Raw genomic sequence first — 20869 nt, 5'->3', positions numbered from 1 at the left:
GGCGGCGGCGCGCGGTGGACGCGCGGGAGCGGCGTGCGCAGGCGAGGCACGGGCGGTGCGCGAGAGGACCGGGAGGGCCGGCCACGGGCAGGCGCCGATTGGGCGAGGGGTGGCGGTGGACACGTCCGCGGCTGCGGGATAAGCGTCCGGCGGCGCGGAGGGGAAAAGAACTAGGGTTAGGGTGGTTTTTGCCCGAGATTTCGGAGGGGGAGGTGTTTAAATAGCTAGAGGGAGCTAGGAGACTCCAACCGGAGTGCGGTTTTCGCCCACACGATCGTGATCGAATGACCTAGAGCATGGAGATGACTTAGAGGGGTTTTGGGCTGTTTAGAGAGGGGTTTTGCTGCAACACGCAAAAGGACTTTGCGGTTACCCGGTTAACCGTTGGAGCACCAAACGACCTCCAAATGGAACGAAACTTGACAGGTGGTCTACCGGTGGTATACCAAGGCCACTTGGGAAGCCTCGGTCCATTCCGAGAACGTTCAACACCCGCTCACGAAAAGAAACAAGAGGGGTGCGCCGGAGGGGGTGGGAGTGTCGGATTGCAAAACGGACAACGGGGAAAATGCTCGGATGCAAAAGACGAACACGTATGCAAATGCAATGCACATGATGACATGATATGAGATGCATGACATAAACAAAATGCAAAACGAAAAACAAAAACCCAACCACTGAGGGAATATCATAACACATAGCCGAAAATGGCAAGAGTTGGAGTTACAAAAATGGAAAGTTACGTTCAGGGTGTTACAAAGACAAAAGCGGGGATGCCTTCCCGGGGCATCCCAAGCTTAGGCTCTTGGCATCCTTGAATATTACCTTGGGGTGTCTTGGGAATCCCCAAGCTTAGGCTCTTGCCACTCCTTATTCCATAGTCCATCAAATCCTTACCCAAAACTTGAAAACTTCACAACAGAAAATCTCGTAAGCTCCATTAGTATAAGAAAATAAATCACCACTTTTGGTACTATTGTGATCTCATTCTTTATTTATATTGGTGTAATATCTACTATATTCCAACTTTTCCATGGTTCATACCCCCCGGTACTAGCCATAGATTCATCAAAATAAGCAAACAACACGCGAAAAACAGAATCTATCAAAAACAGAACAGTCTGTAGCAATCTGGACATTTTGAATACTTCTGTAACACAAAAAATTCTGAGAAATTAGAAAGTCCTAGGCAATTTGTTTATTAATCACCTTCAAAAATAATCAGTATTTTATCGCGCTTCTGTTAAATTTGAAAACTAATCTCCTGGGCGCAAAAGTTTCTGTTTTTCAGCAGGATCAAATCAACTATCACCGTAAGCTATCCCAAAGGTCTTACTTGGCACAAACACTAACTAAAACATAAAACCACATCTAACCAGAGGCTAGAAGAATTATTTATTTCAAAACAGGGCCTAAAAAGCAAAAAGAAAAATAAAACTGGGTTGCCTCCCAACAAGCGCTATTGTTTAACGCCCTTATCTAGGCATAAAACACGAATAGATCTAAGTATTATCATCTTTAGCTTTTATGTTTTTAATGGAAACATTCTCGAATCCGGGAGGTTCCTTACGTTTCCCTTCATATCTGGAAATTTATAGATCTAGAGCATCTAACCGCTTATTGCAAAGAGTGATCAACATAATCATGCGGTGAAGGTTCCCGCTAACATTTTTGAGAGGTTCAAGAGATTTTTGCAAAATTTTCGTTACTTCGCTTAGTTTCTCAAAAACTTGGGTCCCTTCCTGAGTATGATGTAGTCCCTTTTGTGGGCGAACTATTCTACTATTCCCTCTATAATCTCATACGCAATACTGGGATTAATTTCAATAAAATTCCCTTTAGTAGCGAAATCCAAGAGTTGCCTATGGGACATGTTTAGCCCAACAAAAAAGTTATAAAGTAAAATCTTGAAATCCCCTTCTATAGTGCAATTACGATAGGATTCTATCATCCTATACCAAGAATCTTTTAATTTTTCTCTTTGTCTTTGTTAGAAGTGAAGAACTTCAAACTCAGGAGACAAGGGAAGAGAAAAAGGACTAGCCATAAAAGCGAAGCAGACGTTTAAACACACGAGCACACAAAAAAGCAAGCGAGAGAAGACAGACGGAAGAGGGGCGAAGAAAAGGCGAATCTTTTCGAAAATCGTTTTAGAAGTGGGGGAGAGGAAAACAAGAGGCGAATGGCAAATAATGTAATGCGAGGGATGAGAGTTTATGATGGGTACTTGGTATGTCCCGGCTTGGCGTAGATCTCCCGGACAATGGCGCCAGAAATTCTTCCTGCTACGTCTTGAGCTTGCGTTGGTTTTTCCCTTGAAGAGAAAATGGTGATTCAGCAAAGTAGAGTAAGTATTTCCCTCAGCTTTTGAGAACCATGGTATCAATCCAGTAGGAGACAACGCAACAAGCCACCGAATACATGCACAAACAAACACCAACTTGCACCCAACACGACAAAGGGGTTGTCAATCCCTTCACGGTTATTTACAAAGTGAGATATGATATAGATGGATAAACGGTAAAGTAATATTTTGGTATTTTTGGTTTATATATCAGAAAGTAAAAGATTGCAAATAAAGTTAAAGGAAACTAAAATTGTAGATCGGAAACTTATATGATGAAAACTAGAAGATTATATGATGGAAAATAGACCCAGGGGCCATAAGTTTCACTAGAGGCTTCTCTCAAGATAGAAAATATTACGGTGGGTGAACAAATTACTGCCGAGCAATTGATACAAAAGCGCAAAGTTATGACGATATCTAAGGCAATGATCATGAATATAGGCAGCACGTCCGTGCCAAGTAGACCAAAACGATTATGCATCTACTACTATTACTCCACACATCGACCGACTCCTGCATGCATCTAGAGTATTAAGTTCATAAGAACAGAGTAACGCATTAAGTAAGATGACATGATCTAGCGGAATTAACTCAAGCAATATGATGAATACCCCATCTTGTTATCCTCGGTGGAAACAATACAATACGTGTCGGTTCCCCTTCTGTCACTAGGATCGAGCACCGCAAGATTGAACCCAAAGCTAAGCACTTCTCCCATTGCAAGAAAAATCAATCTAGTTTGCCAAACCAAATTGATAGTTCAAAGAGACTTACAAAGATATCAAATAATGCATATACGAATTCAGAGGAGATTCAAATAATATTCATAGATAAGCTGATCATAAATCCCAATTCATCGGATCTCATCAAACACACTGCAAAAAAGTATTACATCGAATAGATCTCTAAGAACATCGAGGAGAACATGGTATTGAGAATCAAAGAGAGAGAATAAGCCATCTAGCTACTAGCTATGGACCCGTAGGCATGTGGTAAACTACTCACGCTTCATCGGAGAGGAAGTGGTGTTGATGTAGAAGCCATCCGTGATCGAATCCCCCTTCGGCAGGACGCCGGAAAAGGCCCCTAGATGGGATCTCACGGGTACAGAAGGTTGCGGCGGTGGAAAAGTGGTTTCGTGGCACCCCCGAAAGGTTTTGGGGTATTTGAGAATATATAGGCGGAAGAAATAGGTCAGTGGAGTCACGAGGGGCCCACAAGGGTGGGGACGCGCCCAACGTCCTTGTGGATGCCTCGTGGCTTCCCTGACGTGTACTCCAAGTCCACTGGATGTCTTCTGGTTTAAGAAATATCATCGTGAAAGTTTCATTCCGTTTGGACTCCATTTGGTATTCTTTTTCTACGAAACTCTAAAACAAGAAAAAAAACAGAAATTGACACTGGGCTCTATGTTAATAGGTTAGTCCCAAAAATCATATAAAATAGCATATTAATGCATATAAAACATCCAAAACAGAAAATATAATAGCATGGAACAATCAAAAATTATAGATACGTTGGAGACGTATCAGGAATTCACGCTGTAGGGTTTGCAATATGTTCATGATTCGCTTATAGTGAGTTGCTAGAGTGATAGAAGTTTAAACCCGAGTAAGGGGTTGTTTGCGTATGGGAGTAAAGAGGACTTGATACTTTAATGCTATGGTTTGGTTTTACCTTAATGATCTTTAGTAGTTGCTGACGCTTGCTAGAGTTCCATTCAATAAGTGCATATGATCCAAGTAGAGAAAGTATGTTAGCTTATACATCTCCCTCATATAAAATTGCAATAATGATAACCGATCTTGTTAACAATTGCGTAGGACAATTCCGCACATCATTCCATCATTATTTCAATCTCGCTATTTGTAATATATTGTGATATATTCTAACTTTATGTTAACAACACCTATTTTTATATTTTAGCTCTCCGATATTATGCAAAGCTATCCTCTTTATACCCACAACGTAGTTTTATTTCTCGTTTCTAGATGAAAGCAAACGCTCGGTGTACGTAGAGTTATATCGGTGGCAGATAGGACTTGAGTTAATATTAATCTTACCTTTAGCTCCTTGAGGGTTCGACACTCCATATTATCACGTCCACCTTTGGAAATTGCTACGATGATTCCTTGCACTTTGGGATTATCAATGTCTTATCAATGCAGTCCGGAAGTGTTAGTATAGGAGAATATATATGTGCACTAAATGCATGGTAAATGCAAAAATGGCTCAAATATAACAAACGATACCTAAAATGCACGGAAAAAAAATCAAACCTAGGGTACAATGGTGATTGCTTACCATGGAAAAAAATCGAGGCAAAAAGATGAACTCGGGTCTTCATTCAAACGAAAATATGTTGTTAGTTGATGTAAATGTTTTTAAATAGGACACAGTTCAGTCATGAAAGCCGTGTGCCTACTAAACCGTGGCCGATGCCTACCTCCATACTGCACGCGCGAGTGAGTCGAGTGTTCTGATTAGCCATAACCCAAACCCCACGGGTCGTACGTCTGGACCGTTGGATGCTCCTAGATCAAACGGCAATCCTCATCCCTTTCATCAGCACATCCAGTTGCGGGTAGGATTTGATTTATATGCCAAAATGCACGGTAAATGCAAAAAAGGCTTAAGTATAGCAAATGAACCTGAAATGCGCCAGAAAATCAAACCTATGGTATAATGGTGATTGTTTACTGTGGAAAAAAATTCAAGGCGAAATGATGAACTCACGTCTTCATTTCAAAATTAGCACGTCTTCATTTCAAACGAAATTATGTTGTTTGTGCACACGGGCGCTTAGAGGCAACCGTTTGCATAGGCCTTTTGGTGCGGCGATCGAGGATCATTTTTCACTTTTTTCACCGAAGCCGCCAACATCCCCCCACCGCTCGCCCCCATTTCACTCATTAGTGCACCCAATCTCCATCGCATGCTCCCCCCTCCCCCAGATCCACACCAGAACCCTCTCTGGCGCCAGCGTGCTCAACCCAGCCGTGTGCCTGCTCTTTGGCATCACCCCTACCTCCACTGTCGTTCCTAACACGCGGCTGCCCGCACCTCATCGTCTTCATTTGCTCGCCAGCCGCCCTCAAGCATATCGATCTTGTAACCCTCGCCTCTCCTGTGGTCCTGCCGGGTTTGCACAAAACCTATTAGTTACTGCTCTCCATCGTGGTGAGGCATGTTTCCTTGCAATCCTTCTTCCTATTCCGTTCGGTATGTTCCCAATTTGGCTATAAAATAGTGAAGAGCGTATATATGTTCATTATTTACTTTCCTAACTAGTACATATAAGTTGTATTTGTTTCAATTAGGTATTGTCGATTTACCGATCATGGGCGCCCGAGTTACACAAAGTTAACAAATTAGCCGTACATTTTCAAAATTATTGCATGACATGTTTAGACAGCTTGCTACCAAGTTGTTAGCTTTATGCTTATCCTCCTTTCCTGAGTTTCACATATGTTCTCTATAGATGCCGAGTAGCAGCGACATCACTCATGCTTCAGGCGATGTATCTTCATCTAAGTTCGACAACCCTAGGTCTCCAGCAGATGGTCAGGGATCAAGTAATCTGGAACGGGATAGAGCTGCAGCAATCACCCTTTCAGCCAGGACACGGAAGAACGCTCCAAGAAAGCCCACACACCAGCCTAAAGGTGTATATGAATTAACCGACATCGATTTAAAGTCTTGGGCTCCAACAAAACCAGATAAAGCACGCACGAGGTTCAGGAGTGTGCGTGGATCTGTTGGCAGGGCAAGGCTCAACATTAATCTGTCGGGGTTTCGGAAAGCTGACACATAAACACGGCAAAGGATAGTCCGAGAGATCATGGAACACTTCAACGTTCCAGAGTAGTGGAGAATGCAGGTGGAACACGCTGCACTGAAGAAGGCCAGGGATGCTTGGAGAAACTGGAAGCACGTGTTATACAAGAAGTACTTGAGTGAAGGCAAAAAAACCAATCCATGCATACCCCCAAATTACAAAGGCAGACTGGGCAGAATTCAAAAGGTCCAGGGCAACTACAGAGTTTACTGAGAAGAGTGTCAAGCAATCGGAAGGTCAGAAGAGAAACACACACACCCCACCATATGGGTGTGGCAGGATACTAAGGCATGAAACCATATGGGACCATGAGGACAAAGAAGTAGTAGCTGCAGGTGGGAAACCGACCTTTAGTGAAATCATGGGCGAGTGCGCTAGAGACTACTTGCGGGCACGTGCAAGGAGGTGTGACGGCGGAACTTATTACTTTGAAAACTCACATGCCGAAGAACTGTATCGTGTGATGTTAAAGGCTTCCAAGATCCCTGGAAGGTTCTACAGGAACTCATGGCCATGTGACACTCTGTCCAATGCTCTGAAAACAAAAGAGCCCCCTGGCCGTGTAAGGGGTATAGGTGTCAATGTCCCGCACAAGAGGGCTTACACTCAGCAAAGAAGAGAGGCTCAGCATGAAAATAGCGAGGAGTGAAATGAAATAGAATAAATTGTATGAAAGGTTGAGGAGGGACATGGATCCGAGGATTCGAAAGGAAATTGGGCAGTCAATGATGATGCAGACGACTCTAACACTGATAGATAGCCAGGAGATGGGAGGGGAGGCGAGCATGGAGGATGTTGATTATTGCGCAACAACGCCGCATAAGAGTAGCTATGCATCAGCTGACCCCAGTGACACTGAGACTGCAGCTGAGCATCATGATGCTATATCTGATCTATCTGAAATGAAATTGTGACACCCCAAGACCGGCGCTCCAGATGCCTTCCATGTTTTGCGTGACCGTTGTGTGTTTTATTGGTGGTGTTGTTGCGTTTCATCATGTCATCACGCGCTTTGCATCCACATGTTTTCATAAAGCTCGTAGTCGTTCTTCGTGCCGCTTCTCTCTTTCTTTGTTGACCTTTTGTCAAGCCCTCTTGTCTTCGTCGACCTCTCTCAGACCAACTGGGTTTTCGATCCCCTCTTGTCAAACCACCTAACCCTTTTTTTGCACAGTGCATCGACCCTTCGCCCGCGTCCGAAACTTCCCCGAACCCGAACCGCGCTGTCATTACCTTGGATCCGAATCATCCTCAAACCTGCCTAAAATATCTACGTCTTATTCATTGAACTCTCTAACCTATTTATTTTGGACGCCGATAACTGCCACACGTGTGACACAATGGACACCCGCCCACACGAGTCGTGTGGTGTACCCAGGAGACAACCCACACGGCCCTGTGTGGGCGAACATTAAAATGCCCACACGTGTGGCAGCAGGACCAGCGCACCAGACGAGTCCTTCGGGTACGATAACCCACTGACGTTCGGAACGATCTTAGCGATCTAAAAAGGCCTAAGAGCCCATTTTGCTGGGCCTCTTCCCAGACGTGAAATAAAAAGCACGAGGAAAAAAAGTAAAAAATGAAGAAGAAAAAGGAACTCCTTGCCATCAAAAATAGAGTTCAGTGTAAAAATTGCCATGGTTGCTGATCCGCTGGAGAGAAACTAAACCGCCAGCTGCTGATCCAATTTCTCGTCCCCTGTTGGCCTAGGTAACCTGAAAGAAAAATGGTATGGATTTGCCATGAGAACTTAAATGAATTTGCCATATGACCGTAGATAAACTAATTTACCATGTTATGAACAAAAAAATATAAAAATAGAAAATGTCAAGAATGTGCCATGTGACAATAATAGAATTTGCCATATGAAAAAATGATGACGAAAAATGGAATTTGCCGTATGAACAAAAAATGAATTTGCTATGTTATGAAGACACAAAAGAATAATTTACCATTATACATGGCAAAAATTGGTATGAAAACCTATCCAAATCACGGCAAAAATGCCTTGGCTGAAGAAAAAAAACTAAAGTGGAGCACGAATTTGCCGTGGCCGAAAACATCATTACGTCATTTTAATCATGTTACGTTATTTTGTCATACACCAAAACAAAATTAGGACCAAAATTACGATGGCAAATGCATATTTCAAATTGCCATGCTTATATAAAAGAAATTTGCCATGTATAAAACAAAGTATAATTAATACATTGCCATGGCAGAATGTACATAAAAAATTGCCATGGCAAATGTATATAAAAATTTGCCATGGTATTTTCTCTTAAAATACCATGCTTTGCAATGGCGTTTTAAGTTTTTGAACTTGACATGGCAAATGTTGTAAGATTTTGCCATGGCAAGAAGTTGTAAGATTTTGACATGGCAAACTTTGTGTTGGAACCATGGCAAATTTTGAACTGATGATATGGCAAAAAATATAAGATTTTTGCCATGAAAATTTTTTGTAGTGGTCGTGGGGACTTAGGATGGAACCATGGCAAATTTTGAATTGATGGCATTGCAAAACTTGTAAGATTTTTGCCATGGCAAGTTTCTTTATTGGATTCATCACAAAAGGTTTCAAGTTTTTTTTGCCATGACTACATTTGCCATGTTATGAAGCATGAATTTGCCATGCCCCATAAACTACAATTGCCATGCCCCGTAATAAATAAATTTGCCATATATGAAGTATGAATTTAACATGGTTCAAATAATAAATATGCCATGACGATGAAGATTTCTTTGCCATGGTTAAGAAAGTTGCCATGGCAAAAATGTCATGACCAATGTCTGCATGTAGAAAAGGAACAAATTATGAACAAAGAATTTCCATGGCGAGTTCATTAAAAAAATTCCATGTTATTTTTAATTAAAATTTTCATGTTGCCATGGCAACCGTGGTCCAAAATAAAAAAGTTAAATTGCCATGTTATAAACACTAGAGTTGCCATATTATCTAGAAAAAGAATAAATTTGCAAATAAAAATAAATAAAAATTGGCATGGTCCATGAAATTAAGTTGCCATGCTCTATTAGCTTAGTCAGATGATGTCATACAAATTTGTCATGGGATGAATTCCAAAAAATTCTGCCATGGCAATTGAACCAGAATTTTGCCATGGCAAAAAACTCAAAGCATTTATCCATCAACTACTAGTATCAAAAAACTGCCATGTTTTTTGCCATGGCAAAAATGTCATATCCATGGCAACAACTCATATTAAAAAACGGCCATGTTTTTTTGCCATGTCCAATGTAGTTCACTTGTTTCCTCCCTAAACCATGTTCTTTCTAAGCAAAAAACATGGCAAGAACTGCAGTAGGTGTGCATATCAAACTTTTCATCACGGCATACCGGGAATGTGCGTGGCAACTACAGATTATCCATGCAAAAATTGTAAAACCAATATCTAAGATTGCAGTATGAAACGTAGTGGGATCGTGCTCGTCCCAGGCCCGTAGAAGAACTCGAGCTGGCGGCCATGGTAGATGAGGAAAATATTAGATGGCTACTGGGAAACAGCGGAATACCTGAGCTCGCGACGAACTTCGCCGAGCAGTTCCCCATCGGCGACACACACGAAGAAGACGTCGTCCACGCCGACGAGCAGCTCCGCTGCAACTAGCAGGGCCTCGTCCACCTCCTGGCCCAACTGCGCCTCATGCCGATGGTGAAGCACGGAAGCTCGTCGTCAACCTCTGCCCACCTCCGTGGCCTCTCCCTCGGACACCTACGCCTCCCGGTGACCATCTCCCTGACGGCGCAGTGCATGAAGACGACAACGTTCCCCCCGACAACAAGCAGCTCGGCCGCAAGACGCACGACCTCGCTCACCTCCTTGTCGAGCTCCGCCTCCCCCGCCGCCGACGAATCGCTCCTGAGCACCCTTGCCACCAGATCAAGCCAGAACAGTGGGGAAGAGCGGAGGGCGCCGTTCCTGGCGGCGCCGTCGTCGCAGGCAAGGAACGAGCGCCGACACCGAGGACAGTAGCAGGGGTGGCCATCGTCGTCGAACGCATCGCCCCCATCTCCTTCCCGCCGCTCCTCACCGCCAGCGCGCGCGTCGCCGGAGCCGCCGAGCAGGAGCGCTTGGGAGAGCCGCGCATGCGTCCATGAGCAGCTCCTCCGTCGCGGGGTCTGAGTAGGCCACCGACGCAGCCACAGGCACGAGCTCCTCTCACCGTGGTCTCTCAAAATTCCGCCGCACGAGCTCGAGAGGAAGGGGAGAGAGTGAACCCGCGGGAGGAGTGGACGGGGGAGTGGATAAGATTTGTGCGGTAGCGCGTCGTTCGGCCCGAACATGAACCAAAAGATCAGTGCGAGAAACCAGCGTGCGGGCGAGCTGCCAAAACTCCCACCCACCAACTTCGTTCTACGTGGCAAGTGAAAACTGCCTCAATGTATCAAGATTCGTGCAAACTTAACTGGACGGTGATCCACGCATGTGGGCGAGTTACAGTAGTGCCACATGTGTGGACGTTAGTGTTTTCGTTTATTTTCAACCGTCCGATTACGATAGGAGGGACCCAATACCCCTAACCAAATCCACCTGCTATATATACACGAGGTCCAACCATAAAAATTGGACATCGATAACTGCCGAACGATCGGTCTGGGGATACCCCAGCCCGAACGAGTCGTTCGTGCTGGGAGAGTCGCTGGAACGAACGAACTCGTTCGATAGAAGTACCCCTCTAGCCCGAACCATCCCACGTCAGATAAACTTGTCGCTAGCAGGGACAACGATCTGGCAAGGACAACGATCAGCCCAAAAATGGGGCAAGCCCAAGAATAAAAAAAACAAAGAACTAAAATATTGAAGGCCCAAAACTGCTTCTATCCTAAACAATAGAGAAAACACAAAAAATGCCTAAAAATGTACTGGACCAAGAAAAACACTACCTGAAAAATATCCAGGAACAGAAAGTTGCCATGCTTTAATAAACAGAACTACCATATAATCATGGAAAAAACGTATATTACAGAAATTTTCATGATTTGACATGATGTTCCTGCACACTTCATGACAAATTGAGTGTGGAAATTTTGCCATAATATTAAGAAAACACAAAAAAAATGACCATATAAGATAGAACAAAAAAGACTTGTACAAAAATTGCCATTGGGCATGTATAGAAAAATTCTGAGCAATGCCATGTCAAATGGATCAAAATTTATTAACTTTGACATCTTTGAATACACAAATTTACTTGCATTTTCCTTACACACAACCAAGAGAAAGTAAAAACATGGACAAAAAGTGCCATGACACAATTAGAAGTTTTCCATGGTATACTTGATGAATTTGCCGTAGAATAGAAAATAAAATTGGCCCTGGTAAAAAATAAAAAAAACAGCATATACACGAGAAAATGCCATGGTATTAAATGAGAAAACATGCAAATTTAAAAGTTTTTGCCATGGTACTTGGATTAAACTTGCCATGTTATCGAGTATGAATTTGCCATAGTACTTGGATTAAACTTGCCATGATCCATAAATTAATTTTGCCATGGTCCATAAAAAAGTTTGCCATGTTAAAAAATATATAAATAAAATATGGAAAATTTTCCATGTCTATATGGACCATGGTAACATGCATTTCAAGAAAAAATGGGGTTAACTATTTGAAAGATGGCAAGTTTGCCATGATTAAAAAACTTTCAGAATTTGTCATGTTTTAGTGATTGTTTTGCCATGGAATCTAAAACATGGACAAAAAATAGACATGATACTTGAGTCAAACTTGCCATGTAAAATCTATAAAGGAAAATGTCATTTACGTAAAAAAAAGCCGCGATGTGACAAAATAAATATTCCATGGTACTTGAATTAAACTTGCCATGGTCCATCAATTAATTTTGCCATGGTCCATATAGTAAGTTTGCCGTGTTAGAGAAATGAAAACTAACATACATTTGAAGAAAATGGTGGCAACCTATTTGAAGGATCGCAAGATTGCCTGGTTTTTAGAAACTTTCAAAATTTTACACACCCTAAAAACATACCTTAATTTGCCATGGCAAAAACACATCTTAAATTGGCATGGTAAGATTATATGTTAGTTGCCATGGTACATGGATTAAACTTGGTCATTTAATGTTGCCCTGGTCCATGAAATAAGTTTGCCATGTTAAAAGAGATAAAAAAATAATCCACATTTCAAGAAAATGGTGGAAAACTATTCAAAAGATGGCAAGTTTGCCATGATTTAAAAACTTTCATAACTTGCCATGTTTTAGTGATCGTTTTGTCATGTCAATTTTAGAGATGTCTAAAAACATGGCAAATGTAGACATGATACTTGAGTTAAACTTGCCATGTAAAATCTATAAAGAAAAATGTCATTTATGTAAAATAATTCGGTCGTGATATGACAAAAGAATTTTTCCATGATACTTGCCATGGTACATCAATTAATTTTGCCATGGTCAATATATTAAGTTTGCCGTGTTCAAAAAATGAAAACTAGCATACATTTAAAGTAGAATGATGACAAATTACTTGAAGGATGGCAATATTGCCATGTTTTAGAAACTTTTAGAATTTATGTTAGTTTTTTATGGCAAAACAAACCGTAAAAAAACATCTTAATTTGCCAAGGCAAAAGCACATCTTAAATTGCCGTGGTAAGATTTTGTGTTAGTTGCCATGGTACATGGATTAAACTTGCCATGGCGAATATATTAATGTTGCCACGGTCCATCAAATAAGTTTGCCATGTTAAAAAGAGATAACAAATAATCTACATTCAAAGAAAATGGTGGTAAACTATTTGAAGGATGGCCAGTTTGCCATGATTTAAAAATTTCAAAATTTGCCATGTTTTAGTGGTTTTGTCATGGCAATATTAGAGGTGTCTAAAAACATGGCAAGTTTGCCATATTAGAGAAAATAATTTTTCCATGATACTTGAATTAAACTTGCCATGGTCCATCAATTAATTGTGCCATGGTCCATATACTAAGTTTGCCATGTTAGAGAAATAAAAACTAACTTACATTTGAAGAGAAATGGTGGCAAACTATTTGAAGTATATCAAGATTGGCATGTTTTAGAAACTTTCAGAAATTGTCATGTTGTAGAGAAGAGCAAAATTAAATATGTCATGTACCCATGGTCTCAAATCTACCATGCCGGTACGTTTTTAGTGGCCGAGGCAAAAATACATCATAGTTTCGCAAACCTATATGTACATTTTCTCTAGTTTGGTGAATGAACTAACAAATTATAAAGTTGCCATGCTGTGATAATTTGTAAATAATCTAAGAACTTGCCATGTTTTGCTAAACATCGTGATTAGAAATTACCATGTATTATTAGACCAAAATCCTAAAATTCTGTACTACTCACATGGCAAATTTAGTAACTAAATCACGTCAAAAGTGCGTGCTACTCTGATTTTAGTGTAGCATGGCAATTTTTAGGGACTGTTTCATACACAAGCATCACGCCAAATTGTGTTCAAAAAGCTCATAGTACTCATCATCTAGCAGGTAGATTAACTCCTAGCAAAATCATCAGACGTCAGTACAGGCGCACCTTATTCCAGTGACAAAAAAGAGTAGATGAACACCTCCCCGCCGCAGCTCCTCCACGGGCGCTGGTGGTTGTGCAGGAGCAGCCCGCGCTTGCACGCCACGGCGGCCGATTCGGCCATCTCCTCCACCCATGGGTGGAGTCGGCGGAGGCGACAGTGGCGCGCCGACGCAGGAGGTTGACTAGGGGCGAGCGGGAGCAGGATCCACTCATATCAGAAGCGGGAGCGGCTGCCAACGGAAACAGAAGTAGCCGCCGGCTTCCCTCAGCGACCGCGTGAGACGAGGAGAACCCCCAGCCGTCGCCCCCATCACTAGCCGCTCCCTCCCCCTCTAGTGCCGTGACTCGGCAGCTTCCATTGCCACCTGCTACGTAGCCGCCCGCCGCAGCCATCCCACATCCTCACCACCGCACTCGCGCGAGGCAGGCCATCGCCCCCCCACGAGCAGCACCTCCACCGCGACTCCACCCCGCATCGGGATCCCGTGGAGGGCGAGACCCCTCTCCCTGGCGTGGTGCCCTGACCCGCACACGAGGCCGCCGCCAGGGCCTGCCATGCTCCTCGCCGCGAGGCCGCCGCGGGAACTGTGTGGCTTCTTGCCGCGCGGCGGAGGCAATGGTCGTCGGGCGGGAGATGTTGTACGAAGGCGACGGCACGCAGCTGCACTGCGGTGGCCGGATTGGCACATGGTTAGCGGCGGCTATGGTGTCGATTTGTGCGGCGGTGAGCAAGGTGGGGAGGGGAACTGATAGGACAAGGTCCGCTGAGAGAGTGAGAGGGAGGGGCGTACGGGCCGAGCTTCATTCAGGACGAACGGTGGTAGCAGGCTGACGTGGCACTACTCGTGGCTTTAAAAATCGGGAGACCAGATGGACGGCGATTTCAGCGTTCGGACTCAAAGTGTAAAACGCGGTAGGTTCGGGAGTTATTGATTTCGTAAAAATTAGGAGCTCCCGCCGCTCCTCCTGTCTCTTCTTCCTTGGGATCCATCCCGCATCTACCTTGGTTTCAGCCACCAGCCAACCAGCGCCATCCTCCCTCCGCTCGTCGTCCAGTCCGATCTAGCAGCGGCACCAGGTCGTGCCCCTGCTCTCCTCCTTCTCTCTCTTCTCTGATTCTATCTCTCACCCCGACCTCCCTGTTCTTCTATAAGAGCCCGCGGATCCCGCTCGAACGTCCGGGAGCGCCTGCAGCTCGCGTCTCCACCCATCGTCGCCGCCTCTTCGGCCATCCCCACCACCGCCGGCGAGCATCATCACGCCCCAGGTCGCGTGCCCCTGCCTCTCTCTTCATCTCCCTCTCCATCTCTCTGCTCTCTCATGGTCTCTCTCTCGTTCTCTGCACAGGGACATGGCGCCGCTCGTTCTTCTGCAAGCCGGAGCAAGGACCCGTAGGAACCCCGCCGTTCGGATCCGCAACCCCGTGCCTCCTCCTCGCACATGCCCGGCCGCGCCACCGGAGCCCCGCAGGTCGCGCGCCCGTCGCCCTTGCCTTCTCTCTTCTTCCCCTTTTCGTTCTGCTCCATCCTCTCTGAATCTCTCTCTCTGTTCAAGTGCAGAGGAAGTGCTCCGTCGCCCGCTGCATGTAGCCGCGCTGCTCCCCTTCCCCGTCGCCTTCTTCACTGGACCGAGCAGCTGCCGGTCACCTTCGCCTTGAGCTGCCGGAGAACGCGCCCGCCGCTGCAAGTCCCAGCACGCGCCCGCGAAGACTCTGCTTCCAGTGCCGCCGTCTTGTTCGTTCTCTGCCGCGTCAAGCTCGATCCGGTCCCCGTTGACCGCGAGCGTCGGCTGGGTCACAGCCGCGCAGGCCCAGCTCCCTTCGCCCGCGAGGCCCAGCTCCGCATGCCCTTGCAGGCCCAATGTGAGCAGCCCGGCTCCGTCAGATTCGGCCCGATGCAATTTTTTCCCTCTGGACGATTTTAGTTATTAATCCAGAGAATGTCGGTTTTACAGAAAAACCCTCAACATTCATGCATTTAATAACTCATGAACCGTGCATCATATTAAAATATTTTATACATGTAAAATGTTTAGAATTCATTCTAGTTTCATAATATGCTACTTTCATCCATGTTTAAAATGTTTAACTTGCTGTTTGCTTTAATTTGCATAAATGCCATGTTAAAATATTGTATTTCATAACTAAATAACCATAGCTCCAAATTTAATAAACTTTATATGTAAATGGGGTAGAAAAATGCATAGTTTAACATGGTGCACTTTATTTCCCTGTTTAACAACATTAAAATGGTGTTTTAGTCAGAACAATACCAACTTTGAAATATGCATATGGGAATTTTCTGGAATTGTTGTTTGTTATTTCCGGCCTCGTTTAAACTTGCCTAAATAGATAGTTTATATATGTTTTACCTCTTGCCATGTTTAACAACATTTAATATTGTTGGGTACATAAACAAGAGTGAAATAAATAATTGAACGTGGCGCTTCGCCAATATGCAACTCGTTGCATATTGAGCTCCAGTTAACTTGTAGTTTTGTTTGTGCACTTTGCCATGCCATGCCTCATTAAACCGGACATGCATCATACTTGATTTTGCATCATGCCATGTTTATGTGATGGTTGTTTACCATGTTGTTTGCTTCTTTCTGGTTTGCTTCTCTCGTTAGCTTCGGTTTCGTTCCGGAGTTGTGATGATTCGTTCGACTACGCCCGCTTGTCTTCTTCTTGGACTCGTTCTTCTTCGTCGCGGGATCTCAGGCAAGATGACCATTACCCTCGATATCACTTCTATCTTTCCTTGCTAGTTGTTCGCTCTATCGCTATGTCGCGCTACCTACTACTTGTCATATCATGCCTCCCATATTGCCATGTCAAGCCTCTAACACACCTTCCTAGCAAACCATTGTTTGGTTATGTTACCGCTTTTGCTCAGCCCCTCTTATAGCGTTATTAGTTGCAGGTGATGTTGACGATTGCTCCATGTTGGAACATGATTATGTTGGGATATCACAATATCTCTTATTTTAATTAATGCATCTATATACTTGGTAAAGGGTGGAAGGCTCGGCCTTATGCCTGGTGTTTTGTTACACTCTTGCCGCCCTAGTTTCCGTCATACCGGTGTTATGTTCCTTGATTTTGCGTTCTTTACGCGGTTGGGGTTATGGGACCCCCTTTATAGTTCGCTTTGAATAAAACTCCTCCAGCAAGGCCCAACCTTGGTTTTACATTTGCCTCACCTAAGCCTTTCCCTTGGGTTTCCGGAGCCCGGGGGTCATCTGAATTTACCCCCCGGGCCAGTGCTCCTCTGAGTGTTGGTCCGAACCGAGCAGCCTGCGGGGCCACCTCGGGGGAACTTGAGGTTTGGTTTTACTCGTAGCTTGTCTCATCCGGTGTGCCCTGAGAACGAGATATGTGCAGCTCCTATCGGGATTTGTCGGCACATTCGGGTGGTTTGCTGGTCTTTTTTACCATTGCCAAAATGTCTTGTAACCGGGATTCCGAGTCTGATCGGGTCTTCCCGGGAGATTGAATATCCTTCGTTGATCGTGAGAGCTTGTGATGGGCTAAGTTGGGACACCCCTGCAGGGTATAAACTTTCGAAAGCCGTGCCCGCGGTTATGTGTCAGATGAGAATTTGTTAATGTCCGGTTGTAGGGAACTTGACACATGACTTAAATAAAATGCATCAACTGCGTGTGTAGCCGTGATGGTCTCTTTTCGGCGGAGTCCGGGAAGTGAACACAGTTTTGGGTTATGTTTGAACGTAAGTAGATGAGAATTTGTTAATGTCCAGTGCAGGTGACGTATCCGAGCTCAAGTGGGAGTTCGACGAGGACCTTGGTCGTTGCTATGTTTCGTTTTCTGATGATTAGTAGTGGAGCCTAGTTGGGACGATCGGGGATCTAGCATTTGGGGTTATCTTCCTTTTCATTTGTATTTGTCTGTAGTCAGACTATGCGTGTACTCTGATGATGTATGTTTAATTAATGTATTGTGTGAAGTGGCAATTGTAAGCCAACTCTTTATCCCATTCTTGTTCATTACATGGGATTGTGTGAAGATGGCCCTTCTTGCGACAAAACCACAATGCGGTTATGCCTCTAAGTCGTGCCTCGACAAGTGGGAGATATAGTCGCATCGTTATATCATGATAAATGTTTATTATTCATGCTAGAATTGTATTAACCGGAAACATGATACATGTGTGAATACATAGACAAACAGAGTGTCACTAGTATACCTCTACTTGACTAGCTCGTTAATCAAAGATGGTTATGTTTCCTAACCATGGACAAAGAGTTGTTATTTGATTAACGGGATCACATCATTAGGAGAATGATGTGATTGACTTGACCCATTCCGTTAGCTTAGCACTCGATCGTTTAGTATGTTGCTACTGCTTTCTTCATGACTTATACATGTTCCTATGACTATGAGATTATGCAACTCCCGTTTACCGGAGGAACACTTTGTGTGCTACCAAACGTCACAACGTAACTGGGTGATTATAAAGGTGCTCTACAGGTGCTTCCAAATGTACTTGTTGGGTTGACGTATTTCGAGATTAGGATTTGTCACTCCGATTGTCGGAGAGGTATCTCTGGGCCCACTCAGTAATGCACATCACTATAAGTCTTGCAAGCATTATAACTAATGAGTTAGTTGCGGGATGATGTATTACGGAACGAGTAAAGAGACTTGCCAGTAACGAGATTGAACTAGGTATTGAGATACCGACGATCGAATCTCGGGTAAGTAACATACCGATGACAAAGGGAACAACGTATGTTGTTATGCGGTTTGACCGATAAAGATCTTCGTAGAATATGTGGGAGCCAATATGAGCATCCAGGTTCTGCTATTGGTTATTGACCGGAGACGTGTCTCGGTCATGTCTACATTGTTCTCGAACCCGTAGGGTCCGCACACTTAAAGTTCGAAGACGGCTATATTATGAGTTTATGTGTTTTAATGTACCGAAGGTAGTTCGGAGTCCTGGATGAGATCGGGGACATGACGAGGAGTCTCGAAATGGTCAAGACGTACAGATCGATATATTGGACGACTATATTCGGACATCGGAAAGGTTCCGAGTGGTTCGGGTATTTTTCGGAGTACCGGGGACTTAGGGGAATACGGGGAAGAAGTATATGGGCCTTATTGGGCTTTACGGGAGAGGGAGAGGCAGGCCGCCCCCCCCATTGACTAGTCCGAATTGGAATAGGGGGAGGGGCGGCGCCCCCTCCTTCCTTCTCTTCCCTCTTCCCTTTCCATGACTCCTACTCCTACTACTTGGAAGGGGGGATCCTACTCCCGGTGGGAGTAGGACTCCTCCTAGGGCGCGCCATAGATAGGGCCGGCCCTCCTCCTCCTCCACTCCTTTATATACGGGGAGGGGGGCACCCCTTGGAGACACAACAATTGATCATTGATCTTTTAGCCATGTGCGGTGCCCCCCTCCATCATAGTCCACCTCGATAATATCGTAGCGGTGCTTAGGCGAAGCCCTGCGTCGGTAGAACATCATCATCGTCACCACACCGTCGTGCTGACGGAACTCTGCCTCAACACTCGGCTGGATCGGAGTTCGAGGGACGTCATCGAGCTGAACGTGTGTTGAACTCGTAGGTGCCGTGCGTTCGGTACTTGATTGGTCGGATCGTGAAGACGTACGACTACATCAACCGCGTTGTGCTAACGCTTCCGCTTTCGGTCTACGAGGGTACGTGGACACACTCTCCCCTCTCGTTGCTATGCATCACCATGATCTTGCGTGTGCGTAGGAATTTTTTGAAATTACTACGTTCCCCAACAGTGGCATCCGAGCCTGGTTTTATGTGTTGATGTTATATGCACGAGTAGAACACAAGTGAGTTGTGGGCGATATAAGTCATACTGCTTACCAGCATGTCATACTTTGGTTTGGCGGTATTGTTGGATGAAGCGGCCCGGACCGACATTACGCGTACGCTTACGCGAGACTGGTTCTACCGACGTGCTTTGCACACAGGTGGCTGGCGGGTGTCAGTTTCTCCAACTTTAGTTGAACCAAGTGTGGCTACGCCCGGTCCTTGCGAAGGTTAAAACAACACCAACTTGACAAACTATCGTTGTGGTTTTGATGCGTAGGTAAGAACGGTTCTTGCTAAGCCCGTAGCAGCCACGTAAAACTTGCAACAATAAAGTAGAGGACGTCTAACTTATTTTTGCAGGGCATGTTGTGATGTGATATAGTCAAGGCATGATGCTAAATTTTATTGTATGAGATGATCATGTTTTGTAACCGAGTTATCGGCAACTGGCGTGAGCCATATGGTTGTCTCTTTATTGTATGCAATGCAATCGCCCTGTAATGCTTTACTTTATCACTAAGCGGTAGCGATAGTCGTAGAAGCATAAGATTGGCGAGACGACAACGATGCTATGATGGAGATCAAGGTGTCGCGCCGGTGACGATGGTGATCATGATGGTGCTTCGGAGATGGAGATCACAAGCACAAGATGATGATGGCCATATCATATCACTTATATTGATTGCATGTGATGTTTATCTTTTATGCATCTTATCTTGCTTTGATTGACGGTAGCATTATAAGATGATCCCTCACTAAATTATCAAAGTATAAGTGTTCTCCCTGAGTATGCACCGTTGCGAAAGTTCTTCGTGCTGAGACACCACGTGATGATCGGGTGTGATAGTGTAACGCCCGGGTAATCAAGCTACAGTAATTCCCCGCTAATCATGCCACGTCACCTCGGTTACTATTGTTAACCGTGCGATGATCCAAAACCGTTTCATAATTTAAATTCAATTAGTGTCAACAATAAAAGTTTTTCAAAATTTAAAACAAAATGTTCGAGAGATGCCATATTTTGCATAAGTAAATATGGTGTAGTAAATACATTTTTATAAAATGCCTAAATAATTTAAATTGAAATAAAACAGAAAATAAAATAAATAAAAGAAAGAAAATACAAAAGAGAAAACAAACAAACAAAAAGAAAGGGAAAAGGAGCCCCCCTGGACCCTGGCCCAACTGGGCCAACCCCCAGGCCCAGCCGGCCGGCCCACCCCGCCCCCACTCCCTTATCCACTCCTCCCCCACTCCCCCCAGTACCCACCGACACCCCCCACGAAATATCCCCCCTCTCCCCCGATTGGATCGGGATCGA

The sequence above is a fragment of the Triticum aestivum genome, chromosome 1D (assembly GCF_018294505.1).
Source record: "Triticum aestivum cultivar Chinese Spring chromosome 1D, IWGSC CS RefSeq v2.1, whole genome shotgun sequence".
NCBI classification, from domain to species: domain Eukaryota; kingdom Viridiplantae; phylum Streptophyta; class Magnoliopsida; order Poales; family Poaceae; genus Triticum; species Triticum aestivum.
The sequence above is the reverse complement of the archived record's forward strand: the minus strand, read 5'-3'. Positions refer to the sequence as shown.